This window comes from Pristiophorus japonicus, chromosome 1, assembly GCF_044704955.1.
Source record: "Pristiophorus japonicus isolate sPriJap1 chromosome 1, sPriJap1.hap1, whole genome shotgun sequence".
Lineage (NCBI taxonomy): Eukaryota > Metazoa > Chordata > Chondrichthyes > Pristiophoridae > Pristiophorus > Pristiophorus japonicus.
The window spans coordinates 219210469-219230533 of record NC_091977.1 but is presented as its reverse complement, the minus strand read 5'-3'; positions in this window follow the sequence as shown (position 1 = coordinate 219230533).

The following is a 20065-nucleotide window of genomic DNA, read 5'->3' as shown; positions in this document are numbered from 1 at the left end:
AGAGACCGCATGGATGAGCTACAACAATTGTACATCCCTGCCTCGCGTAAAAATAAAAAAGGGAAGGTGGCTCAACCGTGGCTATCAAGGGAAATCAGGGATAGTATTAAAGCCAAGGAAGTGGCATACAAATTGGCCAGAAATAGCAGCGAACCCGGGGACTGAGAGAAATTTAGATCTCAGCAGAGGAGGACAAGGGTTTGATTAGGGCAGGGAAAATAAAGTGCGAGAGGAAGCTTGCAGGGAACATTAAAATGGACTGCAAAAGCTTCTATAGATATGTAAAGAGAACAAATTTCCCCTCAAATCCCCTCTTAACCTTCTATTAATTACTTTAAATTTATGCCCCCTGGTTGTTGACTCCTCAGCTAAGGGAAATAGGCCCTTTATATCTAGTATATCTAGGCCTCTCATAATTTTATACACTTCAATGAGGTCGCCCCTCAGCCTCCTCTGTTCCAAGGAAAACAAATCCAGCCTATCCAATCTATCCTCATAGCTAAGATTCTCCACTCCCGGCAAGATCCTCATAAATCTCCAGTGCAATCATGTCCTTCCTGTAATGCGGTGACAAGATCTGCACACAGTACTCTAGCTGTGGCCTAACCAATGTTTTATACAGTTCAAGCATAACCCCCCTGCTCTTGTATTCTATGCCTCGACTAATAAAGGCAAGCATTCCAGATGCCTTCTTAACCACCTTGTCTACCTGGCCTGCTACATTCAGGGATCTGTGGACATGCACTCCAAGGTCCCTTTGTTCCTCTACACTTCTCAGTGTCATACCATTTAATGTGTATTCTCTTTCCTTGTTAGCCCTCCCCAAATGCATTACCTCACACTTCTCCGGATTTAATTCCATTTGCCACTGTTCTGCCCACCTGATCAGTTGATTGATATCTTCCTGCAGTCCGCAGCTTTCTGCTTCATTATCAACCACACAGCCGATTTTAGTATAATCTGCAAACTTCTTAATCATACCCCCTATATTCAAGTCTAGGTCATTGATGTATATCAGAAAAAGCAAGGGACCTAGGGCTAGAACCTCCACGTTTTTTGCATGCTTAACGCCTGATAGAGAATTCAAGCTCTGCGGCCTGGCTACAGTTTTGAGAAAACACAGACCACATTGCATTAAGTCATCAATCAACTTGACATTTTAGGACCTTTGGGTAGCGAGCCAATTAAAGGTTAAAAGACTATCAATTGAGCCAATAAGGTCAAAGAAGGCGAGTTCTTTTCTGTAAATTGAACCAGGTATAAGTACAGCCATTTTGGCCATGTGGTCTCAGAAGGACAAAGGCCTGGCTTAAAGCCAGAAGCTTGTTGCTGCTGCCAGAATAAAGTTACATTAAAACTACAACCGGAGTTCGTATTTCATTGGGAATTAAGAGATCTAACAATTTTGGCATCACGAACTGGATCGCTGAGGGAAGAAACTGAATTTTGGACATCGGACCTACATACATAAGGACTTCTCTTTTTAAAAGTACTCGGTCAAAAGTCTAAACTCGCCTCTCCTTCTACGTGATTCCGAAAGCCTCCAGTTTGCGAACCCTCCGGTTGGTAGTCCGCTCGAGATCCCATAGACGTCTAACTTCGATGGTGTGTTAGTTAATTAATCACCTATCTACTGATCGGCTGGAAAGCCTACCACTCGAGACCCCAGTAAAGAAATCAGTATTATGGCAGCAGGAGATAAGAGCAAAGAATTGCCTACAACTGTTTAAGGCAGGCAGGCACCACCTGAGGTTTCGATAGATGAAATCCTCGAACAGTTGAAAGAATACATAGAGCAACAATTCAACTTATCTAAAACCTGTATTAAGATCGAACAAAAATACGGAACCTTCAAAGGACAATGGTCCTTGGACGAGATTAAAAGGGTCTGGGGAAAACGACCCGTATAAAAAATAAAGAGCGAACTAGATGGTCCCTAGCGGTTATGGGACAGATCCGAAAGCGGAATGAAATTATAATGCGTTCCCAACATGATCGAGAACTGACCAGTACAAAGGACCAATTGCAAGCTGTTTGTGCACAGCTGCGACAGAAAAGACTTGAACTTGAAAAGTCGGAAGCGGAAGTTAAAGATCTTAAAGGTGAAATTAAAGAATGGAAAAAATCATTAGGTCAAGAGACAGTAATAGGAAAAAGAAAATGAATCGGTGAATTCCCAAGGTACCCATGTTTGGATAAATTAAAAGCGCAAACCCGAAGACATGACTGAGGAATAGATACGGATTCTGAATCCTCCGACGATACAGGGTCGGAGGATGAAGAATTAGGGGTGCGCTTTGCCCCGTTTAAAAAAAGACGAGTTGTAGTCAAATCAGAAGAGACTGCGGACGAGGGCGGAACCAAAAAAACAAGGAAAAGGGTGTATGCAGAATACTTAGTTCATGATCCGGCAGACCCAGAGAAAATTGATAAATGGTCCAAGGAATTGCCCAATCCAAAAAAAGGGGGAGTAAAAATGTGGGACCAATTGGACCGCTTAAGAAATATATATTAACTTCATCCCTGGGACGGAGTGCAAATTTTGACCATAATGGTGCCAAAAACACAAGGAAGAAAATTGCACGACAAGGTAGAAGAAGCTTTGGGGCAGGATGAGCAAGAATTAAACGCAGGATGGGAGGCGATTAAACACTGGCTGCAAGCCTTCAGTACAGCTAAGACAGACTGGGGAAAAATTGCAACCTGCCAACAGAAAGGAACAGAGGAGGTCCTGGAGTATGACGAGCGGTTTAGATGCATGTGGCTAGAAGATTTGGGTATGAGGAAATGGATGAACAAGTGTTTGGACCCCTGAAAGCAGCTTTCGTGGCAGGTCTAAAGCCAGAACTGTCCAAAATGCTTCAGGTAGTGTTACCGGACTGGGAAGGTAGAGGAACTACCTTTGCAGCATTGGTGGAGCGATGTAACCAATTAGATCGGGATATGGGAGCTAAAGTCCGAACTCTGCAGGCTGTGGGATGGAAATCCCAGGATTCCGATAAACAGTTATTCGGAATATTACCCGGAAAATGTCATTATTGTGGGAAAGAAGGTCACTGGGCCAAGACATGCAGGGCAAAACAGCAAGGTCGTGGGCGGGGAAGAGGACGCAGACAGGGATACAATTCAGCCAACAAACCAGGCTTGTCACAAGATACCGACTTCATAGAAGCATTTAAGCGACTGACAATATAACAACAGAAGGAGTTATTTGGGATAGCAAAAACGGATTAGAGCCCACCCTGGCCCCCCTCCTCGCACTAATACCACAAAGGGGAGATGGGCTATATATAACTGTGAGGGTGGGCGATAAGATGTGGACTGTCTTTTAGACACAGGGGCGGAATTAACATGCTTACCCCTACAACATGGAGACTTTTTGTCGTTGGATGGTAGGGCATGTACAGCCTATGGAGTTGGGGGCCATAAAATGGAAATTAAAAGGACAACACCGGTACTTATAGGGCTGGGTCCACATGAACTAACCACGCCGGTCTGGATAGGCCCAGTAAATCAACCCCTTTTGGGAATGGACGTTCTAATCCAAGTAGATTCATCGTTGCATTTTGAGGATGGTCGGATGACATGGTCAATTAGAACTTTGAAGAAAGAAGAATTGAAGGAACACCCGATATGGGCTAAAGATAAGAACAATTGTGGCCTGCTCCAGATGGAGCCTGCGTCATTTACCGGGACTCCATGCACTAAACAGTATCCCATCAGCCCAACTGCCATCGCGGGAATCTTACCGGTTATTCAGCAATTGGAGAAACAAGGGGTGCTTATTAAAACGCATAGCTCCTCCAATAGCCCCGAGTGGCCGGTACAGAAATCTAATGAGACTTGGCGTTTGACTGTCGATTATAGGAAAGCTAACCAGTGTATTGATCAAAAAGCTCCTTTGGTCGCAAATCCCTGCACCATTTTTAATGCCCTCATACCGGAACATAAATATTTCTCGGTTATAGATATGGCCAACGGATTTTGGTCAGTGCCTCTGGCACCGGAGGTTCAACAGTGGTTTGCTTTCACGGTCCAAGGACAACAGTATACTTGGATCCGGTTAACGCAGGGTTTCCACAACAGCCCTACGGTATTCCACATGGCTTTACAAAGCCATTTGCGAGAATTACCTCCCCGTCATCCACAGTCATCCAATATGTAGGCGATATCCTGCTAGCTTCAAACACGGAAGACCAGCATGAACAAGATTTACGAGCTTTGCTGGACCACCTTTAGCTGAAAGGACATAAAGCCAGCATCGACAAAGCAGAAATATCCCAAGAAGAGGTTGTATACCTGGGACAAAAGATTTCACAAGGGAAGAGAGAACTTACCCAGGATAGAACTGCAGCCATTCGGGCTGCTAAAAAACCCATCACTATTCAGGAACTAAGGTTTTTTTTTGGGATTGTGTAACTTTAACAGAAATTGGATTGACTCCTTCACACAGCTTGCTCAGCCACTGAATGATATCTTAAAGGGGAAACGTGCCTCTAAAGAAGCCATCGCCCTCACTAAGGAACAGCAAGAGGCCTTCCTGAGTTTGAAAAGGCTTTGTGTTCGGCACCAGCTCTGGGAATCCCCGACAGTGGTAAGCCATTTAGCTTGTTGGTCCATGAGAAAGAAGGATATATGACAGCTATACTGACACAAGAACATGGGGATCGGCAAAGACCTATTGGCTATTATTCGGCAAAACTGGATGCGTAGCCCTCGGATGGGGAAGTTGCCTAAGGGCCATGTCGAGCGGTAATGATCACTGCGGGTCTAATCCTCGACCAAAAGCTGATTGTCAAGTGTCCCCACACCGTACATGCTTTGCTGTCTATGAATAGAATGTCTCAGGTGATGGCAGCTAGATGGACCCGCTGGACAGCAGTTTTGGAAGTTCGTAATCTCCATATCGTCCGGGCCAGCCCGGTTAATCCCGCAACTATGCTCCCGATGTCAGAACCGAGGGAGCAAGAGGGGGGAGAATGTGAAGAACATGACTGCGTGGAGATTTTAAAAGAAACAGAAGAAGCAGCCTTAGCAGCAGAGGAGCCTCTGCACAACCCAGACCTCATCCTGTTTACAGATGGTTCCTCCTTTGTTGACAATGGTACCAGAAAAGCAGGATGGGCAGTTACAACCTTATATGAGGTAGTGGCAAAAGGATGTTTACCCTCAGGAACGTCAGCACAACAGGCCGAGTTACGGGCCCTGTCAGAAGCATGTCGAATAGCAGAAGGACAGACAGCTAATGTCTACACAGATTCGCGTTATGCTTTTGGAGTCGCTCATGACTTTGGTCTGTTATGGCGGAAAAGGGGATTCCTCACTGCTGCTGGTACACCTATCCGAAATGGAAAAAAGTCCGAGACTTACTAGAGGCCTCAGGAAGTATCCATCCTGAAGTGTAAGGCCCATACCAAGGAAAATACCACAGAAGCACAGGGAAAAGCCCTAGCCGACCAGACAGCGAAAGATGCCACCTCACGGGACATTCCTCCAGAAGAACCAACACAGATGTGCAGATTGAAAGCACTCAGGACTCTGACACGAGACCTTCAAACAATGCAAGGCGAGTGCTCCCGAGAGGAAAAATGGACATGGATTGAGGCAGGAATTAAGCTATGTGAAGATGGTTTCTGGAGACAAAGAGTTACCGACAAGCCAGTCACGCCACAAGCGCTTATGCCTTTTTTAGCCCAACAGATCCACTCTTGGGGACACTTGGCCTCACAACAGATGATGCTGGTGGGTCGGAGATTTAAAAAAACATGCCCAGCTGGTAGCAGACCGCTGTGTGGTCTGCCAGAAAAATAATTCTGGGCCCATCACGGTAATGCCCCAACTGTGGCCCCCTGCCCCTGTCGGACCATTCCAGCATCTGCAGGTTGATTATATATCTCTTCCTTCATGCCAAGGATACACTAACATTCTTGTCATGGTCGACAGATTCTCTAGGTGGGTAGAAGCTGTCCCAACTAAAAGAGCCACAGCCAATCACACTGCAAAGGTCTTGTGTAAGGATTACATTCCCCGATGGGGAGTCCCGAGTAGCATTGACTCAGATCAGGGAACACACTTCATAGTTGCTGTCTGCCAAGAAGTCTGTAGGTTACTGAACATTACGTGGGATTTACACTGTCCTTATCATCCACAATCATCAGGACAAGTAGAGCGAATGAATCGAACTCTGAAGCAACAGCTTGCCAAATATCACCAAGAAGGAACACCATGGCCCCAGGCACTACCAATAGTGCTATGTAGCATTAGGGCAACCCCGAACAGAACTATAGGTCTAAGCCCATTTGAAATTCTAACAGGAAGACCCATGTCGCTGCCAGGAACTATCGATTTACGGAAAGCTGATGTTCACTTAATGAGTGACACTTTGTTATCATACTGTCAGAACCTAACCAATGCTATTAGTTCTGTTTCCCGACAGGTATCGGCAGCTTGGGGTAATCCACCCGAAGGAGGACACGACATCATCCCGGGAGTCTGGGTGTATGTGAAAAAGTTGCATAAAGAACCTTTGGGTATCAAGTGTTATTGACCACCCAGGCAGCTGTTAAAGTCCAAGGAAAGAAAGTCTGGATCCACGCTTCACACGTTAAACGAGCACCCATAACTGAAGCTGAAATCTAATAAGGACAATTACTTTTTGCCAAAATGTATACATTTACTGTATTACTGATTGTAGGTATTCTAGGCATAGGCCTACTTCTTACTAACCGACCCTCTGCACCAAAGGGAAATAGTAGGGTAGCAAGGGAATTACATGTAAATACCTTTTTATATATGTCATACATTTATGCCAAACAAAGTAACATTTCTAGTTGTTGGGTGTGTGCGCATATTCCTATTCACTCAAAGGGAGGGATTCTCTTGAGGCCAGTTCCCTTGAATATCTCGGAAATGGCTGAGTGGATAATTAATCAAAACAAAACAGGCAATGCGTTTCAGGATACGGAAAACTGGGCACGTAAATGGAAGTCAGCAGGTTACAATCTGACTACCTTTGAAGGGGGATACCAACCGTGCTACAATAATTCCAAACGGCCCCCATTTTTTGTTATCACGAATACAACGGGAATAGGAAGGCCGGGGGAATCAGTCTGTCAGATTAGAAACATCAAAGGAGGCCAAAATATGGGGTATAGTAACTGCTCCCGGAATTATAATATGATCAAGGCATGGAACCGTCCAAACTGGGCTGATGTGGGAATTCTTAACGTAACAGGGATTCTGAGTAAAACAGATGGAAAAGCCTGGACAGGCCCCCGAGTGTTGCTGACAAAGAAACAGCTAACCTTCATTGCTTATAATGGCACCTATTGGGTGTGTGGCCACAAGGCCTACCCTTGGCTGCCCCAGAATTGGATGGGATCCTGCTATTTAGCCTACATTGTGCCTTATATGTATCATATCAAATCACTGTTGGAACATTTACACCGTCCTAAGAGAGCTATCACAGAAACAGAGAGGTTCTTTGCCATTCTGATCCCCAGGTATGGGACCGCCAGACTGGCAAGTGAATCCATTAACATTGCATCCTTTATGGAACGGGTAGCCAATGATACCTCAGATGCCCTGGTTAAAATCAATGCAGAAATGGTCGCAATTCGCACAGTAGCCCTACAGAATAGACTGGCCCTTGATTACATCCTGGCTGAAAAGGGAGGTACTTGCGCTCTACTCAGAACTGAGTGTTGCACATATATCCCAGATAGCTCCGAAGAAATTACCCACTTAGCGGAGCATATCCAAAAGGAGGTAGAAAAACTTAAGCAACCCCCATCATTCACTTTGTTGTGGAGCGGAGCCACTGAATGGCTAGGTTCAATAGGAACTTCATTGGTGGAAGGTTTAATTCTAATCATTGTAATTATTTTGCTTTTATATTGTTTGTTTATGTTGATTAAATGTTCTTGCAACCAGGCGGCTGTAGCTGCTGTCCCGAATGTGAGACACCTTGCAGGTCCCAGCAGACCGTCTGTACGTGGCACAGGGGTATGTTATGCTTAAGGGAAGGTTGTTTACTGGTTGAATTAAGATATTGATTTGGATTAAATTGGAATAAGGTTAATTAACTTACTAAAACCAAACTTCCATTGTGCCCACGATGGAACTCGGGTTGGTGTAAATTTGTGTGGAAGCTCCTAGTCCGGACATGTGGCGAAACACATCAACAAATTTTAGAAGGAAACTCTATTAACATGTATGAAATTATTTTGTAGAATGTTTAACCAGTGATAGCTGATGTTTTATGATTCAGTTTGTGAAAGAATCAAAGGGGGGATTGATAGAGAATTCAAGCTCTGCAGCCTGGCTGCAATTTTGAGAAAACACAGACCACATTGCATTAAGTCATCAATCAACTTGCCATTTTAGGACCTTTGGGTAGCGAGTCAATTAAAGATTAAAAGACTATCAATTGAGCCAATAAGGTCAAAGAAGGCGAGTTCTTTTCTGTAAATTGAACCAGGTATAAATACAGCCATTTTGGCCATGTGGTCTCAGAAGGACAAAGGCCTGGCTTAAAGCCAGAAACTTGTTGCTGCTGCCAGAATAAAGTTATATTAAAACTACAGCCTGAGTTCGTATTTCATTGGGAATTAAGAGATCTAACAACGCCCATTTAACACCCATTTTACCGCTGAAATTACGTCTAACGCCCATAAAGCGCCCATTTTGGCACAAAATGGAAACTGACAGGCATTTTTAGGAATTTTATCGCCGAGCGTTACTTTCCCCTTGTGCCTAACGCCGGGAAAAAATATTACCGCCCGCCCACTTTTTGGGGGCGGAATCATCAGAATGGGCGAAATCAACGCCTATAATCACCCAGCATTATTTTCTGCATGAAATTAACGCCAAGATTCAATAATACCCCTCGCCCACTTTCTTTTGTCGTAATGAGCACATTTGGTGAAACTATCGCCCAGGAGATCGCCCACCGTCACTTTCCCTACCTCGCACACATATCGCCCACAATATCACTCGCCTAAAAAACTGCCCAGAAAAAGTGGAACTGTTCTGAACGAATGCCAGCGGTGTGGCTGCCATTTTTAAAATCGCAGGTTGCTTCATTCAAAAGGCTGTTTCAACTTCAGGGGAGTTTGCATTGACTGGAGTTCTTCTCAGGTGAAGTGAACATCTCAACAGATATATTTTCAAACTCTGGACTATTGGCGGTTTACTCTAGGTGTATTTTAGTGAGGAAATCATGTTTCTGATCAATCACTATTATACTTTCAATGCATTGGGGCCAGCAAACAATAACTGCTTAAGCAGCGCTTCAGATGTCTTGACCACTCAGGAGGGGAACTACAGTATAACCCTGAGCAAGTAGGTAAATTTGTGGTCGTGTGCCCCGTGCTGCACAACATGGCTATCAGGAGGGCCCAAGAATTGCCAGAAGGCACTGATGCTCGACCTCAGGAGAGAGAGGAAGAGGACGACGAGGGGCTGGACACTGACCTAGGGCCAGACAATCAGGCTGGCTATGCAACCATGCCCACGACCCTCTCCAGATCACAGAAAAGGGCCCGTGATGGCTACATAGCTGCAAGACTCTTACGTGAGGAGCTGATATCTGAATGATTTGCCTGAAAGAGTATTGATGTGAGTGACAACGCTGACACACTGCTGTGTGTGTGCAACTCAGACATCAATGGTGCCCATCACTTTGATGCCAGTTAAAGTTTACGTTGATTGAAGTTAAGTTGTATTGAACTCTTTAAGGAATCAACACTTTTTTGGGGCGGAATCATCAGTGTGTAATGGTCCAGCTTTCTGAGACAATGCGCAACAAGGTTATGTTCAATTAAAAAAAAATTATACCAACATTGGTCTGAAATCATAAGTATCACAGGCAATAACACCTATCCCCCACCGGCGCCCCACTTTTTCCACCATTGGCATCAATCAAATGTTCCAACATGTCCAGCAACACAGAATACAAAGGCAAAGCAGGAGGGTGGTCCCCAGCCTCCATACATTACAACAAATTACATACACCTAGATGGAGATATAACACATCATCTGTGTACATGCACCCCACTTTCCTTCCCCCATCCCCTTCTTCTCCCCACCTCTACCCCTTCCTCTCCTCGCTCCACGGCACCTGACCGAGGAGTTTCTCAGGCAGTGTCTCATTGGGAGGAATGAAAGCAGATGCGGTCGTTGCACGGGTACGAGAGCGGGGGGTGCTGAGGGGGCAACATTCTCTGATGCAGAAGCAGGATCTTGGTCCTTGCTCTCATCTGTCATTCGCAATGGTGGTGCAGAACCTAGGGGTGGAGTGCTGTGCTCGGGGACCACTGGGAGGCCTGTAGCAGCAGTGTTCCTGGCTATCGCATCCAGGGCCTCCGCCATCCGCGGAATGTACTCGGTCATGGTGGACATCTGTCGGGATATGCCTCCCAATGCTTCGATGAGCTGGTCACCAATGTCTACAATCCTCCTGGACAACTGTACCATCTCTCCGCTCTCATCTGGCGCTCGTGGACCAGACCTGCCGCGTCTACGAGACTTCCGTGGGGTCGGCACCATCCTGGGGGCAAATGGGGTGCCCTGTGGCAAGGTGCTTGAGGCTGGTACCTCCAGAGTGGAGGCGGGAATGACCGGAGGACCACTAGATGGCCTTGGGGTGGAATGGCTTCTGGAGTGTGACGATGCAGGTTCCTCGAAGTCCGCGCTCTCATCCATGGAGAACAGACCCAGCGGATTGATGGGCGAGAATTGGAGCTCCTCAGCACCAGATGTAGGATCGTCCGGAGAGTCGGGCCCCGCGCCCCCCACCTTTGGCCTCTGTGGCCTTGCCTTGGGATGTGGTGCTGGCTGAGCTGCAAAACACAAATGAGGTTATTAGAGGAGAAGGGGGTGCTAGGGTCACAAGGTGAGTCCAGCGCTACACACAGCATATGAACGACAAAAGCACCACCGTTCTCAATATCATCACAGACATCACATTTCATGACCATCAACACATTTGCATTGCAATGATTTTCATTCGGCCATCATTATTTCTATGACAATTTTAGAAATCATCTATAATATATGATTGTTCGGATATGAGTGTGTTTGGCGTCTATTGACTTTACATCACGCAATGGTGTAAGCTTTACTCACGTGGCATCACTTCAGGGTCTTCAGATGTGTCCGTGGCTGTCTGGGTGTGCTTCCCCATGAGTGTGAGCACCTGCTTCTCCATCTTAGTGTTGTCACTGGGGACTGATGGCCCCCCACCCATTCACCTCTGCACGGACCTCATCGTCGATAGCTTCTTCAGTAAAAGGTAACAGGTCGACATGGCATGAGATCATTGCGTGATATCATTGCTCGGTACTGTCACAGAGACTGATACAACACATAACCGACAGATGTAATCATGATTATTATGATCATTATCATTCTTTACCTAAAGACTTGCACCGTGACCGCAGGCTTCGAGTACAACATTCCCGGTAAAAGTGAAAGACCTCACATCTGCTGATAGTCACTCATGACTGTTACAAATCAAATCAGCTTCGCTGGGCAGGCCACATAGTTTGCATGCCAAACACGAAACTCCCAAAGCAAGTGCTCTATGCGGAGCTCCTTCACGGCAAATGAGCCAAAGGTGGGCAGCGGAAATGTTACAAGGACACCCTCAAAGCCTCCCTGATAAAGTGCGACATCACCACTGACACCTGGGAGTCCCTGGCCAAAGATCGCCTTAAGTGGAGAAAGTGCATCCGGGAGGGTGTTGAGCACTTCAAGTCTCAACGGCGAGAGTGTACAGAGGTCAAACGCAGACAGCGAAAGGAGCATGCGGCAAACCAGTCCCACCCACCCCTTTCCTCAACGACTGTCTGTGCCACCAGTGACAGTCTGTGGCTCTCGTATTGAACTGTTCAGCCACCAAAGAACTCACTTCAGGAGTGGAAGCAAGTCTTCCTCGATTCCGAGGGACTGCCTATGATGATGATATATAAATACATAAGTACATGTAACTCAATGTAATACTCACTCTTGTGCATCCCACAAGGTCGTTCCATCGTTTACGGTTGCCCTCAAGAACCTCGTTGGTCGCTGATGAGACCACCTCTGCTATCTCGGTCCTTATCCTCTGGTAGGCCTTTTGGGTGGGCTTCCCACGCCCTCCCTGTGTCAAATCACCCCAACGTAACTCGACCACCTGCAGGAGGGAGGCATCTGCCTCGTCCGAGAAACTCCTGGCTCTTTTGCGCCCTCCAATGTGCTTCTCTCCCACCTCACTGCTCTCTCCAGCGTCAGTCTCCACAGCATGCTGTGATGCCTCCTCCTCTCTCTCCATTATAGGCCAGAGAGAGACGCCCAAGGCACAACAATACTCCCCAGAACCCCTTACACATCCACCCACTTCGCCTACTATTGGTCCCATCCTTGGTAGGAATTTTGTTTTCTCTTCTTAATACACATTACCACTGAATATTTCATAACACTTCCACCAGCCAACTCAGGGTGACCAATCCCTGAGTTTGTTGATGTTATTGTTTGGTGCTGACTGTCAGTTGATTGAGTTGCCCAGTGGCATCACAAAATCACCGTAACAAGTGCCCTAGGGCACCACAAATATATTGGGTCAGAATTTGCATCTTGAGGCATGCCCCATTAGTTAGATTTTTCCCCTCACCCTTCAGCTCGAACATATTTTGCCCTGTAACTTGCAGGAAGCGCGAGGTGATAATGGCACGACGAGAGCAAGGGGTCATCTGGGACCTCAGTGAACGATGGGACCAACAGTTTATCTCCTTAACCAATGAGATTTAAGGATTGAGAAAGAAAGAGGAAGGGCTGAGAAGGAAATAAGAGTAAATTAGAGTCAAATCAAGTGGAGAAAGAGAAATAAAGTGAGGAATGAAAGATTGGATTAAGAGAGAAAAAGAGACAGAAAGGAAAAGTAAGAAAAAAATTACAAATTTGACATTTTTAAAATCTCTTAAAACAATGCACAACCTGAAGGAATGAGACACCACACTGATAGTTATTGATGTCTGGGTCAGAGAGGTTGATTTGGCAATTATTAAAAATGATCACATCATTAAAAGGATATTGATGCTATTATTTACTAGACTTAACTTTCTGTGATGAGTTTAATAGCCAATTAATGTGCAAATTCAGCTACTTCATGAAACTCACAGGGAGGTTGAGGGTCTGATGCCGTTTTTGTGAAGCTAATGGCAGAGGGGTGTAAATTGTCCAGCAACTTGTGACGATTTGCAATTCACAGGAATCTCTTCCTTGTTACAAGTTGCTAGGTGATTTACACGTCAATAACAGTGAGCATCATTCAAACATCATATCTTCAGCAAATTCTGACCAAATAAAACATACAAAAGGTCCAATTAAACTAATATTTATAATACATGAATCAACAAATAAATTATAATATTATTCTCAGCATCTCAGAGACAATATATTAAACTTAAAAAAACTGTAACATTAATTATAGGTTATTAGCCCCTTTAAAACGTTTAAACTTACTTTTCAAAAAATTAAATTTTTGTTTTAGATGTTTAATTTAATTGTATTTTAATTAATTTTGAACATGCAATGATCTATTTTTATTTAACTGGTGTGTAATTGAGTTTTTTAGTGGATTCCTATTCATGCTTATGGGGATTCCGTACATAAATGGAATCCCCATAAGCATTAGACTGAGTCGGGAGCAGCATCGAGGAGGTTTGTTGATGAGGCCTATAAAAGGCTGCGAGGTCGGGCGGTGCGTCGCTGAGTCGGGAGCAGCGTCGAGGAGGTGCGTGGAGAAGCGTGCTTGTGCAGCTACAGGGAGAAGGCAAAAAAGAAGCAGAAAGAAATAGAAAGGTGACGTCGTAGCCAAGGGGGTAAGTGATTGGCTGGTGATTGGTGAGTAGTTTTTCTTTTTTCTCTTCGAGAACAGTGAGTATACTTTAGCATTGTTGTTGCCAATTTAAGTGTATCTAAGGGTTAAGTCATGGCAGGAGAGCTCGGTCACGTGATATGCTCCTGCTGTACCATGTGGGAACTCAGGGACACTTCCGGTGTCCCTGATGACTACGTGTGCAGAAAGTGTGTCCGCCTCCAGCTCCTGACAGACCGCGTTGCGGAATTGGAGCTGAGGGTGGATTCACACTGGAGCATCCACGATGCTGAGAATGACGTGAGTAGCATGTGTAGTGAGTTGGTCTTATCGCAGGTGAAGGGTCCACAGCCAGCTAGGGAATGGAAGACCAGCAGGAAGAGCAGTGCAAGGAAGGTAGTGCAGGGGTCCCCTGCGGTCATCCCCCTGCAAAACAGATACACCGTTTTGAGTACTGTTGAGGGGGATGACTCATCAGGGGAGGTCAGCAGCAGACAAGTTCATGGCACCGTGGCTGGCTCTGCTGCACAGGAGGGCAGGAAAAAGAGTGGGAGAGCAATAGTGATAGGGGATTCGATTATAAGGGCAATAGATAGGCGTTTCTGCGGCCGCAACCGAGACTCCAGGATGGTATGTTGCCTCCCTGGTGCAAGGGTCAAGGATGTCTCGGAGCGGGTGCAGGACATTCTGAAAAGGGAGGGTGAACAGCCAGTTGGCGTGGTGCACATTGGTACCAACGATATAGGTAAAAAAAGGGATGAGATCCTACGAGACGAATTTAAGGAGCTAGGAGCTAAATTAAAATGTAGGACCTCAAAAGTAGTAATCTCCGGATTGCTACCAGTGCCACGTGCTAGTCAGAGTAGGAATCGCAGGATAGCTCAGATGAATACGTGGCTTGAGCAGTGGTGCAGCAGGGAGGGATTCAAATTCCTGAGGCATTGGAACCGGTTCTGGGGGAGGTGGGACCATTACAAACCGGACGGTCTGCACCTAGGCAGGACCGGAACCAATGTCCTCGGGGGAGTGTTTGCTAGTGCTGTTGGGGAGGAGTTAAAATAATATGGCAGGGGGATGGGCACCAATGCAGGGATACAGAGGGAAACAAAAAGGAGACAAAAGCAAAAGACAGAAAGGAGATGAGTAAAAGTGGAGGGCAGAGAAACCCAAGGCAAAAAACAAAAAGGGCCACTGAATATATAGGGGCTGCAGGAGGGGTCAAAACTAAAAATCATGGTTTAAAAACTAGTACTAAAACACTCTACCTAAACGCACGCAGCATTCGAAATAAAGTAAATGAGTTGACGCCACAAATCATTACAAATGGGTATGATTTGGCAGCCATTACAGAAACGTGGTTGCAGGGTGGCCAAGACTGGGAATTAAACATACAGGGGTATCTGATGATTCGAAAAGATAGACAAGAAGGGAAAGGAGGTGGGGTAGCTCTGTTAATAAAGGATGATATCAGGGCAGTTGTGAGAGATGATATTGGCTCTAATGAACAATATGTTGAATCATTGTGGGTGGAGATTAGAGATAGTAAGGGGAAAAAGTCATTGGTGGGCGTAGTTTATAGGCCCCCAAATAATAACTTCACGGTGGGGCGGGCAATAACCAAGGGAATAATGGAGGCATGTGAAAAAGGAACGGCAGTAATCATGGGGGATTTTAACCTACATATAGATTGGTTAAATCAAATCGCACGGGGTAACCTGGAGGAGGAATTCATAGAATGCATACGGGATTGTTTCTTAGAACAGTATGTTACAGAACCTACAAGGGAACAAGCTATCTTAGATCTGGTCCTGTGTAATGAGACAGGAATAATAAACGATCTCCTGGTAAAAGATCCTCTCGGAATGAGTGATCACAGTATGGTTGAATTTGTAATACAGATTGAGGGTGAGGAAGTAATGTCTCAAACGAGCGTACTATGCTTAAACAAAGGGGACTACAGTGGGACGATGGCAGAGTTGGCTAAAGTAGACTGGAAACACAGACTAAACGGTGGCACAATTGAGGAACAGTGGAGGACTTTTAAGGAGCCCTTTCATAGTGCTCAACAAAAATATATTCCAGTGAAAAAGAAGGGCAGTAAGAGAAGGAATAACCAGCCGTGGATAACCAAGGAAATAAAGGAGAGTATCAAATTAAAAACCAATGCGTATAAGGTGGCCAAGGTTAGTGGGAAAATAGAAGATTGGGAACATTTTAAACAACAGCAAAGAATGACTAAGCAAACAATAAAGAAAGGAAAGATAGATTACGAAAGTAAAATTGCGCAAAACATAACAACAGATAGTAAAAGCTTTTACAGATATATAAAATGGAAAAGAGTGACTAAAGTAAATGTTGGTCCCTTAGAAGATGAGAAAGGGGATTTAATAATGGGAAATGTGGAAATGGCTGAGACTTTTTAAATAATTATTTTGCTTCGGTCTTCACTGTAGAAGACACAAAAACCATGCCAAAAATTGCTGGTCACAGGAATGTGGGAAGGGAGGACCTTGAGACAATCACTATCACTAGGGGGGTCGTGCTGTACAGGCTAATGGGACTCAAGGTAGACAAGTCCCCTGATCCTGATGAAATGCATCCCAGGGTATTAAAAGAGATGGCGGAAGTTATAGCAGATGCATTCGTTATAATCTACCAAAATTCTCTGGACTTCTGGGGAGGTACCAGTGGATTGGAAAGCAGCTAATGTAACGCCTCTGTTTAAAAAAGGGGGCAGACAAAAGGCAGGTAACTATAGGCTGGTTAGTTTAACATCTGTAGTGGGGAAAATCCTTGAAACTATCATTAAGGAAGAAATAGCGGGACATCTAGATAGGAATAGTGCAATCAAGCAGACGCAACATGGATTCATGAAGGGGAAATCATGTTTAACTAATTTACTGGAATTCTTTGAGGATATAACGAGCATGGTGGATAGAGGTGTACCGATGGATGTGGTGTATTTAGATTTCCAAAAGGCATTCGATAAGGTGCCACACAAAAGGTTACTGCAGAAGATAAAGGTTCGCGGAGTCAGAGGAAATGTATTAGCATGGATCGAGAATTGGCTGGCTCACAGAAAGCAGAGAGTCGGGATAAATGGGGCCTTTTCGGGTTGGAAATCGGTGGTTAGTGGTGTGCCACAGGGATCGGTGCTGGGATCACAACTGTTTACAATATACATAGATGACCTGGAAGAGGGGACAGAGTGTAGTGTAACAAAATTTGCAGATGACACAAAGATTAGTGGGAAAGCGGGTTGTGTAGAGGACACTGAGAGGCTGCAAAGAGATTTAGATAGGTTAAGCGAATGGGCTAAGGTTTGGCAGATGGAATACAATGTCGGAAAGTGTGAGGTCATCCACCTTGGGGAAAAAAAACAGTAAAAGGGAATATTATTTGAATGGGGAGAAATTACAACATGCTGCGGTGCAGAGGGACCTGAGGGTCCTTGTGCATGAATCCCCAAAAGTTAGTTTGCAGGTGCAGCAGGTAATCAGGAAGGCGAATGGAATGTTGGCCTTTATTGCGAGAGGGATGGAGTACAAAAGCAGGGAGGTCCTTCTGCAACTGTATAGAGTATTGGTGAGGCCGCACCTGGAGTACTGCGTGCAGTTTTGATCACCTTACTTAAGGAAGGATATACTAGCTTTGGAGGGGGTACAGAGACGATTCACTTGGCTGATTCCGGAGATGAGGGGGTTACCTTATGATGATAGATTGAGTAGACTGGGTCTTTACTCGTTGGAGTTCAGAAGGATGAGGGGTGATCTTATAGAAACATTTAAAATAATGAAAGGGATAGACAAGATAGAGGCAGAGAGGTTGTTTCCACTGGTCGGGGAGTCTAGAACTAGGGGACACAGCTTCAAAATACGGGGGAGCCAATTTAAAACCGAGTTGAGAAGGAATTACTTCTCCCAGAGGGTTGTGAATCTGTGGAATTCTCTGCCCAAGGAAGCAGTTGAGGCTAGCTCATTGAATGTATTCAAGTCACGGATAGATAGATTTTTAAGCAATAAGGGAATTAAGGGTTACAGGGAGCGGGCGGGTAAGTGGAGCTGAGTCCACGGCCAGATCAGCCATGATCTTGTTGAATGGCGGAGCAGGCTCGAGGGGCTAGATGGCCTACTCCTGTTCCTAATTCTTATGTTCTTATAATGGGGATCCCCCTTTTTGATTGGTTGGTCTGGCCCACATGATCCTAGAAGCGCTTGCAAACCGCATGTGCCCCTGGGATACGTGGGCCTTTACACAGGCGTATGCGTAGAGGCCTAGGAGTGCAAGTTTATGAAGCTCCAGCATCATCACGTAGGTTCTTACTTTTCTCATGGTTCAGAGGAATTCACCCGCGGGAAGTCTCCGACCGCAAATTCAGGCCCTGTATTTTTTAAAGAGTGAAAACATATTAAATGTTGGTATTGAGAGAGATTTAGGTGTCCTTGTACATGAAACACAGAAAATTAGCATGCAGGTACAATAAGCAACTAGGAAGGCAAATGACATTTGGCCTTTCATGCAAGGTGGTTGGAGTATAAGAGCAAGGAATTCTTACTACAATTGTACAAGGCTTTGGTGAAACCACAACTGGAGTACTGTGTACAGTTTTGGCCTCCTTATCTGAGAAAGGACATACATGTTTTTGAGGCGGTGCAATGAAGGTTCACTAGATTGATCCCTGGGATGAGCAGGTTGTTCTATGAGGAGAGATTGAGTAGATTGGGCCTATACTCTCTGGAGTTTAGAAGAATGAGAGGTGATCTCGTTAAACCATACTGTTACACTCATAATATATGGTCAGACTGAGTAATGAGCAAGTGTGACCTTAGCTCCTTTATTAAAGTTCCAGAGTGCAGGTATCTCGTGGGTGGCCTGCTTATATGTGCTTCCAGGGGATGCTGGGATCCCTTGGGACTCCAACAGGTGGGCCCTCTGGTGGACAGGTGTGATGCAGGTTACAAGGGGTTAAATACATAACATCACTCCCCCGTGAAGTCAACAGTACACTTATTTACAAGGTGAGACGATCTGGGGCTTTGCGCTCCCTTGTCGATCGTCTCGGTACAAATGCTGGTGTGGGTGAGTTGGTCAGTTCTTCATTGGGCTGTTGGGCAGCTGGCCTTGCTGGGCTGCTGGGGATGATGAGTTCGGTTTCGTGGTCAACTGTGATGTCAGTTGCCATTTGTGTGTGTGTTGGAGGGTCAAAGTTGGTGGTGTCCTCTTCAGGTTGTTCGTAGCTGTTGGTGAACTGCAATTTGATTTGGTCCAAATGTTTTCTGTGCGTTTGTCCATTGGTCATTTTGACCTGAAATACCTTACTCCCCTCTTTGGCTGTGACCATGCCAGCGAGCCATTTGGAACTATGTCCATAATTGAGCACAAACACAGGATCATTGATCTCAATATCGCGTGACAATTTTGCGGGGTCATGATGCACACTTTGTTGATGCCACTTGTCCTCCACGTGATCATGTAGATCAGGAAGGACAAGAGAGAGCCTTGTTTTAAGCACCATTTTCATGAGTAGCTCAGCTGGAGGCATCACGGTGAGTGAGTGGGGTCTGGTACGGTAGCTGAGCAGTACTCGGGACAACCGGGTCTGCAGGGAGCCTTCCGACACGCGTTTCAAGCTTTGCTTGATGGTCTGAACTGCCCATTCTGCCTGGCCGTTGGATGCGGGCTTGAACGGGGAAGATGTGATGTTTGATCCTGTTGCGGGTCATGAATTCTTTGAATTCAGCACTGGTAAAGCACGGCCCATTTTCACTGACTAGGCCATCAGGCAAGCCGTGTGTGGCAAACATGGCTCGTTGGCTTTAAATGGTGGCCTTGGATGTGCTTACAGACATTATTGCACATTCAATCCATTTTGCGTAAGCGTCCACAACAACCAAAAATATTTTGCCTTGGAATGGGCCCGCATAGTCTACATGGATTGGATGGCCACGACCACAAACCTAGTGGTGCCGCTCTGGGTGCGTTGCTCAACTGAGAGCAAGTGTTGCACTCGCGCACGCATGACTCTAAATCTGAGTCGATGCCAGGCCACCACACGTGGGATCTGGCTATGGCTTTCATCATTACGATGCCTGGTTGGGTGTTGTGCAGTTAGCAAATAAATGTGTCTCTGCCTTTCTTGGGCAAGACTACGCGATTGGCCCACAAAAGACAGTCCGCCTGCAGGGACAGCTCATCTTTGCGTCTGTG